The sequence below is a fragment of the Setaria italica genome, chromosome IX, assembly GCF_000263155.2.
Source record: "Setaria italica strain Yugu1 chromosome IX, Setaria_italica_v2.0, whole genome shotgun sequence".
Classification (NCBI taxonomy): domain Eukaryota; kingdom Viridiplantae; phylum Streptophyta; class Magnoliopsida; order Poales; family Poaceae; genus Setaria; species Setaria italica.
In genome coordinates, this window is record NC_028458.1 from 34,743,101 (window position 1) to 34,754,075 (window position 10,975).

Consider the following 10,975-nt stretch of genomic DNA (forward strand, 5'->3'; position numbering starts at 1 on the left):
GGGTTGCTCTCTATTTTTAGTGGGTGACTCTCGAGGGATGTAGTCAGCTGGTGGCTCACACTGGTTATAGCTTGGTTTCTTTCTCTCACCACTGTTTTGACCCACCTTTTCACACAACCCATCAAAAAACTTGTGCAACACATTAAAATGACAACCCTTCATAACGGACCCAAGCCCAAAACCATCAACCCTTTTGAACTCTTGAAACATCATGTCTAGCTGAGGTTCCCTACTTGACACCCAACTAAGAACCGTGCGCAAGTAATAGTTTTCATCCTCAGCATGTTGCAAACTAAGCTTGAGTTCAGAACAATCAGTGCATTCAGAAAGTTTAGATCTAGCAATGAACTCAGACTTCTCTAAAGCACTAAGCTTAGCACGTGCATCATCCAACTGAAGTTGCAAAGCGGGGCAAGACTTACATGCACCAAGCAAAACAGGCCTAGTCTTGACCTTATCTAAAGCAGCCCTAGTCAAATCCAATTCATCTACCAACAAAGCATGATTAGATTGTAAAGATGCAAGACTATCCATATGAACAGCACATTCATTACACTCAACAACATCAGAAACAGTAGAAGCAGATTTAAGAATATCTATCACAGTCAAAGCACTCTCTAACTTAGCCTTAAGCTCAACTCGTTCACGAGTTGCCTTCTTAATCAACTTATCTTGATTGATCAGGCAATCATTCAATTCTTCTATTTCTAAGGCAAGTTGTTCTGGAGTAGCCTTTACCTCTGTTTCTATGTCGGAGTCGCTTTCCTTGTCATCCTTCTTGTTGTCGGTGTTGAGGGCCATGACACAGTACCCGTCGCAGTTCTTGCCAGAGTAGAAGCAAAGGCCATTGAAGTTCTTGCCATCCTTTTTCTTAACCTTGCGGTCGTTGTCCTCCTCACTTGAGCTTGAGTTGGTGTGGCCGTCGGTGTCGGAGTCGATGTCGCTGAGGGAGGCGATCAAGGCGCGTGCTTTGGCCTTCTTGCGGTACTCCCTCTTCTCACGATCAGTGTATTTCTTCTTCTTCTTGGTGTCGTCCTTGTTCTTGTGCTTGTTGTAGTCGTACCCACTCTTGGATTTGTTCTTGTCGAGGCAGTCGGTGGTGAAGAGGCCTGGCTTGCCACAGTCGAAGCAGGTGTTGTTGTTCCTTCGCCTGTTCTTGCGGTTGTCATTGAAGCGCATGAACCGCCGTGTGATCAAGGCAAGCTCATCATCGTCAAGAACCTCCAACTGCTCCTCTAAAATAGAAACCAAGGAAGACAAGGCAAATGACATAGAAGAAGAGTTCCCCAAAGACTTAGGTTGTCCAGAGCCAGACATGAGAGCCATACTATTTGGATTAGTAGGGCTTCCTTGTTTTGCTTGGAGCCTCTTGTCAACCTCCGTGAATTTCAACTTAGCAAAGAGTTCATCAGTGGAAAGTGTTTCATAATTGGGTGACTCGATGATAGCATCAACCTTCGTACCCCACACCTCATGATCCAAAGCATGCAGGAGCTTTAAAGCTCTATCATGATCAGTGTAGGGTAAGACGGTGATGCTTTCTTTCATGTTGTTTACAATAGTAAGAAAGCGCTGAAACAAAGCATCGGCAAGGCAAATGAACAAAGTTCTCATACTCACACCTGTAAGTCTCAAAGAGTCTTGCCTTCACCTGACTGTTTCCCTCATGGAAACTCTGTTGTCTGGACCAAATCTCATGAGCAAGAGATAGATCCTCGATACGGTCAAACTCAGCACGGCACAGACTTGCAAACAAGATATCCACCGCCTTGTTGTTGGTGTGATATTTATCTCTTTCTTCTTGAGTCAAGCGAGTAGCAGGAATCACATAAGTCACATCCTAAGTGATTTTCCAAACCCCTGCTCCTCTACTATTTAGATGGGCTCTCATGCGAGTTTTCCAATACCGATAGTCAGAGCTATCAAAGTAGGGTGCAGCGGTCGAGGAAGAACACTCAGAGGTTGCCATAATAGGTTTCGAAACCGATTAGGGTATGGAGAAACCTTAACCGGCTCTGATACCAATTGAAGGATCAAAAAGGTGACCAGAGGGGGGTGATGGGAGCCTCAAATATTTATTTTGAAATCTTAGGATTCTGTCCCAAATTCAAACCCCAAAACCGAAGCAAGCGGACGACGAGAGATCCACGAGCCAACTGGGTGGCTGGGTGTCTATGGTGATGACCGATAACACAGTGGGACTCTCAAGAAACAACTGGAAGTAAACTCCAAAGATTCGGAAAGCAAACTCCAAAGATCTGAGTCAAAACAGGACTCAAAATGCTCCTATCGGAAGTTCCGACCCCTATCGGAAGTTCTGATACCTATCGGAAGTACTGGGGATCTCCCGACATGAGTTCTCTGTCATTTTAGCAGTTTTCCCTTCGGAACTTCCGACCCGTCGGAAGCGGAAGTTACGTCGGAACTTCCGACAGCACAGAAATCAGCCTTCGTGAGGAGAGAAGAAAAATCCAAAACTTGATCAAACGACCTCCAAAATCACGAACTTTTAACCATAGTTTCCCAACAACATAAAAAACATGTTACCAAAAGATCTCCTCAAAAAGATCAGCCAATCAAAGGGAATTAAATATCTTGTGAGGAACATCGGTTTTTCAACCCTAGAGCTTGAATCGTCCCGATCTATGGACTCGTGAGGTTTTAATCAAATCCCTTTGGTGGAAAGGTGCAAATCATGTCCCAGTTCATTTCCAGAAGACCGATTTGACTCAAGAATTCCTAGAAATCACGAATCAACCAAAAACGTGAGAGGGAGAAAAAGGAGAAAACAAGAACGCGAAGAACACAAGTGAGAATTGCACAAAGCCATCATCCCCCAACATACAGAGGACACGAGGAGGTTAGGGCCTCCATTCCCACAACAAAAACATGGTTCAATACATGAATTCAGTTCTCAAAACATCCAAGGACTTCTAGAGAGATAAACTAGAGAGAGAGAAAACTAGACTAATGAACTACTAAAAACCTAGATAGATCAAGTGCTTGAGGAGGTACTCAATAAAACCAGCCCCCCTCTCTATTTAGAGACTCCCCTAATGAATAAATTACCCCCACAACTTAAAATTAAGATAACTACCCATGCAGAGGCATTTTGGTCCATCTGTGTGTTCGGTCGATCGAACGGCCACGCTTCCTGCACAGACTTGCTTCGTCTCGATGCAACCTCTGTGATTCCGCCACGTGCCTCCATGTTCCTCTTCGGAACCTCCGCCTGGGTCTTGTGGCCCAAACCCAGAAACCATCTGCCTGTGGTTTTTTCGGCCCAAACCACCAAACCCGCTCCTCGACACGTGTCACTACCATCCTCGACTGTCCGGCCACCAAGTCTTCTAGCGTCCTTGCTTGACTTGAACGTCCACCGTCTTGACTTGGTCAACATGGTCACTCCTCCATGTACACTTGCACTTGTCAATGTCCCAAGTCTCATCCACCGCAGCTGATCCTCCGGCGCTTTGGTCCCTCAGTCCAAGCCTCATGTCCGTCCTTCACCGCTCCCGGTCCATCGGCACGACCTGTCTCTACTTGACCTTCACCTCACCATTGATCACCGCCTCCGAGCTCCACACCTGTGCATCAAAAACCAAGAGCACATCAATCCAACACAATGTTGTCGATCACTCATCATCCAAGGGTGACCATCCATTGGTCCTCATATACTTGTCTTAAGGCATAGCACGAGTGATGAGGTCGATGGAGGCAACAGCAGCGAGTGGCGTATTGTGTTGTTGCATTTGCACAACTTCAAATGCTCTGTCGAGGTTCATAATTGGGAGCTGGGCAGCTAGTTGAAGACGTCGTTCTGCTCTCTATGCGTTTCTTGCCCTTCGTCGAGTCCTTTGGATTTCAGTTTCTTCGACAATGTTGGTAGATAATTCATCTTGTAATACATCATCTGGGTGACGCTCTCGTTGGGGGATTCTTGGTTTACGTTGTTCACCTTCTTCCCCGTTTGTAATTAAGGCGAAGAGTTCTCATTCTGGAGTATAGTTGTCAGAGCTTAAGGTGATAACTTCTGTAGAGCCATCTTCTTCATAGATTGGTGACAGGGGTATTCCTTTTTGGTATGGTAGGATCTCAAGGTTGGCGATCATCCGTGACTCATCATTCTGGTCGAGGAAGGACGGCTTCATGCCTAGCTAGTAGACGAATCTGGCTTAGGGATTTGAAGTAAACACCAGGTCCTGCTACGGACCTGATAAAGGGGTTTCTTCGATGGAATCCAAGTAGAAATTGAGATTGTGGTCTTCACTTGTCTCTTATCCGGATTGTGACTTGGATAAGGTTTCTTGGTAAACCAAAGCCATGTCTCGGAGTCCAAATGGGAATTGACTCAGGATTTGATTTGGTCTTAGCGATGGCCTGTTTGCCTGCTCATCAGAGCCAATCCGAGTTGTTGTAGAGTCTGAGTTGTACTCAAGCTTGCTATTTATCAGATTGAAAATTTTATTGAATTTCTCGACGAAATCCTCTGTAGCTTGCCAACGAAGGGTGACGTCGAGTTGCTTCTTCTCCAAGGCCTCTGCGATGTAGCGGTGGAAACTCCATCACCATTGGCAATGCAGACCCAGGAGCCGAAGATGAAAGCCGCGCCGGCTTCAAACGCGATCATAGGCTTGATGATGACTTGATCCATTGAACTCGCTAGAGGATTTTGGCGACTTCCCCTACCTGGCGCGCTATCTGTCGGTGTTTTAACCCGGCAACCTACCTAGGGAGTACCCGAGGTAGAGTTTTTGGTTGGTGGGTGTCACCAAAATTAGGAGCTCGATGGTGTATGTAGGCACGCAATTTAGACAGGTTCGGGCCACTAGATCGTGTAATACCCTATGTCTTATATGTTGTTTAGCTTGTATTCGATTGAACTTATCTTGAGGGGGTCCCTGCCCGCCCTTATATACTGGGAGAGAGGGTTACAGGGTAGTTGTCATACAGGAGTACTAGTCAGATTCGACTAGGGAGTTCTACTTTAACTCGGAGGAGTAGTTTCCAGGTCTTCGATTACTCCCCTAAGTCTATGTAGACTACACCACCCTATATTGTAGTCTCCATATCTTGATACGATTTGGTGTACATCTCCTATTGTGGGTCCGTACAAATCTTCTGCTGGGCCATAGATGTATGGTCGATGCATACTTCACTTAAGGAGTAAGCAATAGCATCGTCTATCGTAGTTAGCTGTTCAAAAAGATAGCACATAAGTCCACAATGACGACCAACGAAAAACATAAACTACGAAAAGATATGGAAGATTCGTCCAACCCCATTTTATCTCTTCTTTGCGAAAATATATATTGAGGGAAAATATTTTCTTTGTCACAATGCTTCACATACGACCTATTCGCACTGCCATGTTTGGCCATTCTCAGTAGGAGGTTTCATACCAGGATTTTAAAATTGACATGTCGTCTAATTTGATTTTTTTAATGAATGAAACCATATTTCCGGTGCACAGTTTCACGTCATGATTTTATAGACAAATCATAACGACTTTAATAGCTTTTGTAATACATTTCATAGTATTGAAAACATTATCAACCCAGTTTTTATCCCATGAAGCCAATCTCTTCTCCTCGATAATACTCTATCATATCATCATTTTTACTGGAGTGTCATATCATTTATTGAGAATAAAATCTCCACTAAGAATGACATCATGACTAAAAATGCATACGTAAGTGATTTTTCTTTAACCAATTCACCAATATTATGAGGACCATGCAAGACTCACATTTTTTTACGAATCACACAGTACAGACGTAGATCCTCACATACACGTACACACACTTGTCCCTACAAACACACGTACGCAACCCTACCCCTATGAGCACCTTCGAAAGACTGAGCCGGCAAATCTTCAAGATTGACGAAGTGTTGATAATCGGGCGCACATCGATTATATTCCACTTCGCACTAGTAGAGAAATAGCCTTTAGTCCCGGTTGGGAAATCTCAAAGATCTCGATTTTCCCAATAGGAACTAAGTATTCGGACCTTTAGTTCTAGTTATTCCACTCGGGACTAAAACACTACTTTATTCTCGGTTGGTATTATTAACCAGGACTAAAGGGTTTTGCAAAAAAAATATTAGGAATTCTCGGAAAGCTCCCACACACACGCACGTGAGATATGCGAGTGCGCAGGCGTGGGACGAACCCATGACATCAAGCCTCGCATTATCCTTCCTTACTATTTCACATACACACCACATTTGACTATGTAGGGATGCTATCCTTTTGTAGTCACTTGTGGAGGACCTTTTAGTCTTGATTTGTAACACCAATGGTTTGTAATACAAACCGGGACTAAAGCTATGAGAGACTTTAGTCCGGGTTTGTAACACCAACAGGACTAAAGTGTCACCTTTAGTCCCGGCTAGTCTTACAAACTGGGACTAAATGAGTCTCCACGAACTACGAAATTTATACCCGGGATTAAAATCTCTTTAGTCCCGGATCCATATCGTTCCGAGACTTTTGTTCAGGATCGAAGGTCATTTCTCTACTAATGACCATTCCATTCCGTGTGCGTGGAGTGTTGCCGCTGCACGCATTGCCCAACGTCTCTCCCTCCGCCCTTCAGCCCTCTAATAATCCGTTTGTCGAGAGATGCCGTGCGCCGGCACCATGCTCCCAGGCCACAGGCGTCTGCTGCGTCTGCAGCAACCTGCGGATGGCCACAGCCAACAGGTAGGCCTCCCATCCAATTTCATGTTTGCAGGTGGGGAAGCAAGGGTGGTAGGAATAGGATTGAAAACTTTTTAAAAAAATGAAAATACATCCAGCTTCTGTGATAAACACACAAAGCCAAATTCTTACAAAGTTTTCAGCTCAATAGCTGATGGAAGAGCACATAAAAAAATAATAATAAGCAATGTCTAATATTACTTATCCATCCACTCTTGATAAAAAAATATCTAAAGCCTCAATTGTCCTGCTTGTCAAACGAACGATCTCATTTATATCCTCATACCACGTTATAAATCGCAGCCAATATATTCCTCCAAAAGTAACCTCAAAGCAACGTAGGAAGATCATCCTCGAGCAGCCGAGCATGAACAAAGAATGCCAAAACACTAGATAGATCTACACGATGACGCCTTCATGAAGAACATGACGCTAATAGCGCCATCATTATCGGTCCGAGTATTGGGCTGGGTTTACACCTAGAGAATTCAAAACATGATCATATGGGGAGGTGCAAACAAGTCGCCTCCAAGGAGGTAGTGGCACCCATAGACGTCACCAACAAGGCTTTCACCCCGACCTCCACCACGTCATGTTAGCAGCAGCCTAAGCAAAAAAAGTATGAAAGGTACCTCACCGAGCTGCTAATGGTGCCGAGCACACCTGTGGCTGCAGGCCATCATTATCGAGAGCGATCCACCACGCCTCATGCCCACCGCTCTAGGATAGGGGCCGGTCACGGCAAGGCCTAGATGCGTGTGTCGTGCCATGGCCGACACCGCGCCAAGTCCATCATGTTGCCACCCTGTCACACATCTGATGAGGTGCAACCATACTGCCACCCTGTCACACATCTGATGAGGCCCAACTATACTGCCACCCTGTCGCACATCTGATGAGGTCCAACCATACTCCTATTGCACATTTAATGAGGTCCGACTGGAAGAGCGTTGGTCCTTGCAGACGAGCTCGAGTCGCTCATGAGGAGTGACACGGGGGCCCTAGAGGAGCGAATCTTCAGCCCCTGAAGGAAGCCATCACCATTGGTGTCGAGGAAGAAGGTCACCGCTGGAGGACCGCTACTGCAGCGACCATGGTGGAAGGCCTACCCCCACGGGCGGCACTATCACCGCCGCGACACCATCCAAACAGGACAGCAGGCCTACCCTATGCGGTCTAGGAGGACGACGCGAGGGCTTTTTGTAATGGTTGTGTGCGGTCATAGAGGTCGGAACTATTTCCTTTATTAAAAAAAATTAATCTTAACAATATTTTCTTGGACATCCATGGCAAACTTGTGCAATTTTCAGGCAAGTGCCTTAGCCTGCCCTTGCACGCAAGGTTGAGAAGAGTCTATATCCAGCCCCTTAGAACAACTCCAAAAACCCTCGAAACAGCCCAAAAACCTGATTTAGGGAGAGAAAAAACGCACGTGCTAGCGTCCGGACGTCCGATAAAATTTTTTATCGGACGCTCCGTCGCAACATTAAAAAATAACTATCGAAACATTAAAAATCAACACTTGCAACATTGAAAACATGCATTAAAAATAGTTTTGGAACTCATGCACTCCATCCATCTCATTATAGGATAAAAAATCCCCATGCGCAACATTTCATCATGTTTCACGCAACATTCATCAGAAGATAAATTTGCAATACCTTTACGTGCATGAAACATCTTGAATCGTTTCGTGCAACATTCAAAACACACATTGCAACAATAAAAATCACAAGTTGCAACATCTCGAATAGAAACAATCTTGCGATCTCGACCAAATCAAGCATTGCAACAACTAAAAACATCTCTTACAACATTGCAACAACTAAAAACATCTCTTACATAATTGGAACAGCGAAAGAAGAAGAGGCCAAAACAAAGAAAATACCTATATGCAACATCATGAACAAGTTAGTGCAACATCCGATTGCTAGCAAGTCGGACTGTTGCAAACAGATGAAACATCAAAAGCTAACTTTTGCAACATCCAAAAATTTCTACTACAACACCATGAGGTACCTATTGCAACATGGCCGTTGGGAAGAGAACTAGCTTCAGATCTACAAATAGGTCGGTCGCCGGACCCGACGACCCGTACAAGTGAGCTCCGGTTGCTAAACCACTCACGACATTGTCGGCTTCACCGGCTGGCCGGTGATCGGCAATCGGCGTGGCGCAGGCGCGGTAGGCAACTAGCAGCTATTAGTTTTTGGGTGGGTGGGCGCTAGCGGCGTGTACACACCTGCCACTCCTGGAGGCCCTACACATCGTGGGTGCACTTTCACTCATTGGCCTCGCCAACACATCGTGGGTGCGCACAGGCACACAGCAATGGCGGAACTGCAGAACAGGCTGACGGCCCTGGTGGATGGAGATAGAACAACAACGACTGGAGACTGCTCCGTTGATGGACGGGTGTAGAGGAGGTTCAGCTGGCAGCTGGGTGAAAGCGGTGCCACCGCAGACAGGAACTCGCCGGAGAAGTGGATGTTGTTAGCGGATTGGAGAGCAAGGAGAGGGAGACGAGGGGGCCCTTGGCACTCGTGAAGCGAACTGGGAACAGCTCATCTTGCGTGTGCGGTGCAGCTCATCTCGGAGAGAGAGGAGGCGTGTGCGGTGTGGAGCAGGATAGGGTCATCAGACATGAAAAGCAGCCGTTAATTAGAATGGAATAAAACCTCGGGTCCGGTGCTTTGTTATCATCAATGCCATCTGACTGCTTGCCCAGACAGTGCGCCACATGCGTCCGATCTACATAGCTCGTGTCGGACGCCCGGCACATAGCATTTCCCAAAAAATTCTGCGCTCCAACAGCTCCCCAACCTCGCCACAAAAATACGACCATCCGAATCCTGCTTCCGTTCCCCCGCAAATTTGCGCAAACTCGGCGCTTCCCGAATCGCTAGACTAGCGCAACCGCTTGGCCGTCATCGCATTCGTCTCTACGGAGCACGTCTCTATTAGGTCAACACTAACTAAGCACGCAACAGATCCATTATTCGATGGCCGCCTCCATGCTCTAAGGCGCGGCTGCCAGCGCGCTCCGCCGCCGCTCCTCCCTCTGGCGCGCCGTCCCCAGAGGTGGCGCTCCGTCTCCGTTTCAGCCGCAAGGGCTCCGCACTGGCGCCGCGTCGCCCCCGCTGCCGCCACCGGCCACGTCCGCTGCTTTTCGCCACCTGTCCGCCGTTGAATGGAGGCGGCGTGATGGAGACGGAGAGGAGGAAGGTGGTGGACGAGGCGAAGGCGGAGGTGCTGCATCACATGATGCGCGACGACGACGCCGGCGGCGGCGGAGACGCCCGACGGTGGATCGTCCAAGATGGAGAAGCTGGTCGGCTTCCTCCGCCGCCAGATCCCGCACGACGACCCTCCGGCGTCGGCGGACGACATCAGGGACAAGCACCTCATGCTGACGCTGCTCGTCAGGTCGGCTCGCGCCGAAGAGAAGCTGAGCGAAGGGACGCGACGGATCGAGCTGCTCGAGGAGCAGATGGGCATTAGCATTCTCAGGGTCTTCGGTCTGTTTCTTACCGTCTTCGTCGGCCTGCCTGTACTTGGTTTAGCATGCTTGATCGCTAAATTATTCTGGCTGGTATTATTAGCTGTAGTTGCACCAGATCATGCTAAGACGACGAAGTAATTACTCCTACTGCTTAATTACGAGCTAGCATTAGAGCCATGGTTGCTTGATGTCCCTAAACGTTTTCTCGATTCGTATGGTTTTTCTTCATGGTAACAAACGAAGAATATTTTTCACCATGTTGTATGTGGCAGGAGTGAGAAGTTTTATACCCTTGCATCCATTCTTAAAGGAAAGTGCACGATCGACAAAGGCGACTAGAGGATGGGGGAGTCTGGCGTATCTTAATTTCCGTCCGCCTACCGTCGAGAGATTACACACACTACCGGAAACCTTAAATTTGCCGAGTGTTTTTTTTTGCCGAGTGTTTTTTCGGACACTCGGCAAACAAGCTCTTTGCCGAGTGCCAAGCCAAAAACACTCGGCAAATCCGTGTTTGCCGACTCAAAATTTGCCGTGTGCCGTTTGCCGAGTGTTACACTCGGTAAACGGTTTGCCGAGTGTTTTTAGCCCTTCGCCGAGTGCCCCTGGCACTCGGCAATGTTTCTGTTTCCCGTAGTGACACGTTCCCAAAGATCTAGTTAAGGTCATTCTCAATGCAAACTTTGCATTGAGGATGGCCTAAGGAAGCTTTGAAAATAAACACCATGTTCCCTTGGCCCTTGACCACCATTAAACCGTTGACGTGACTA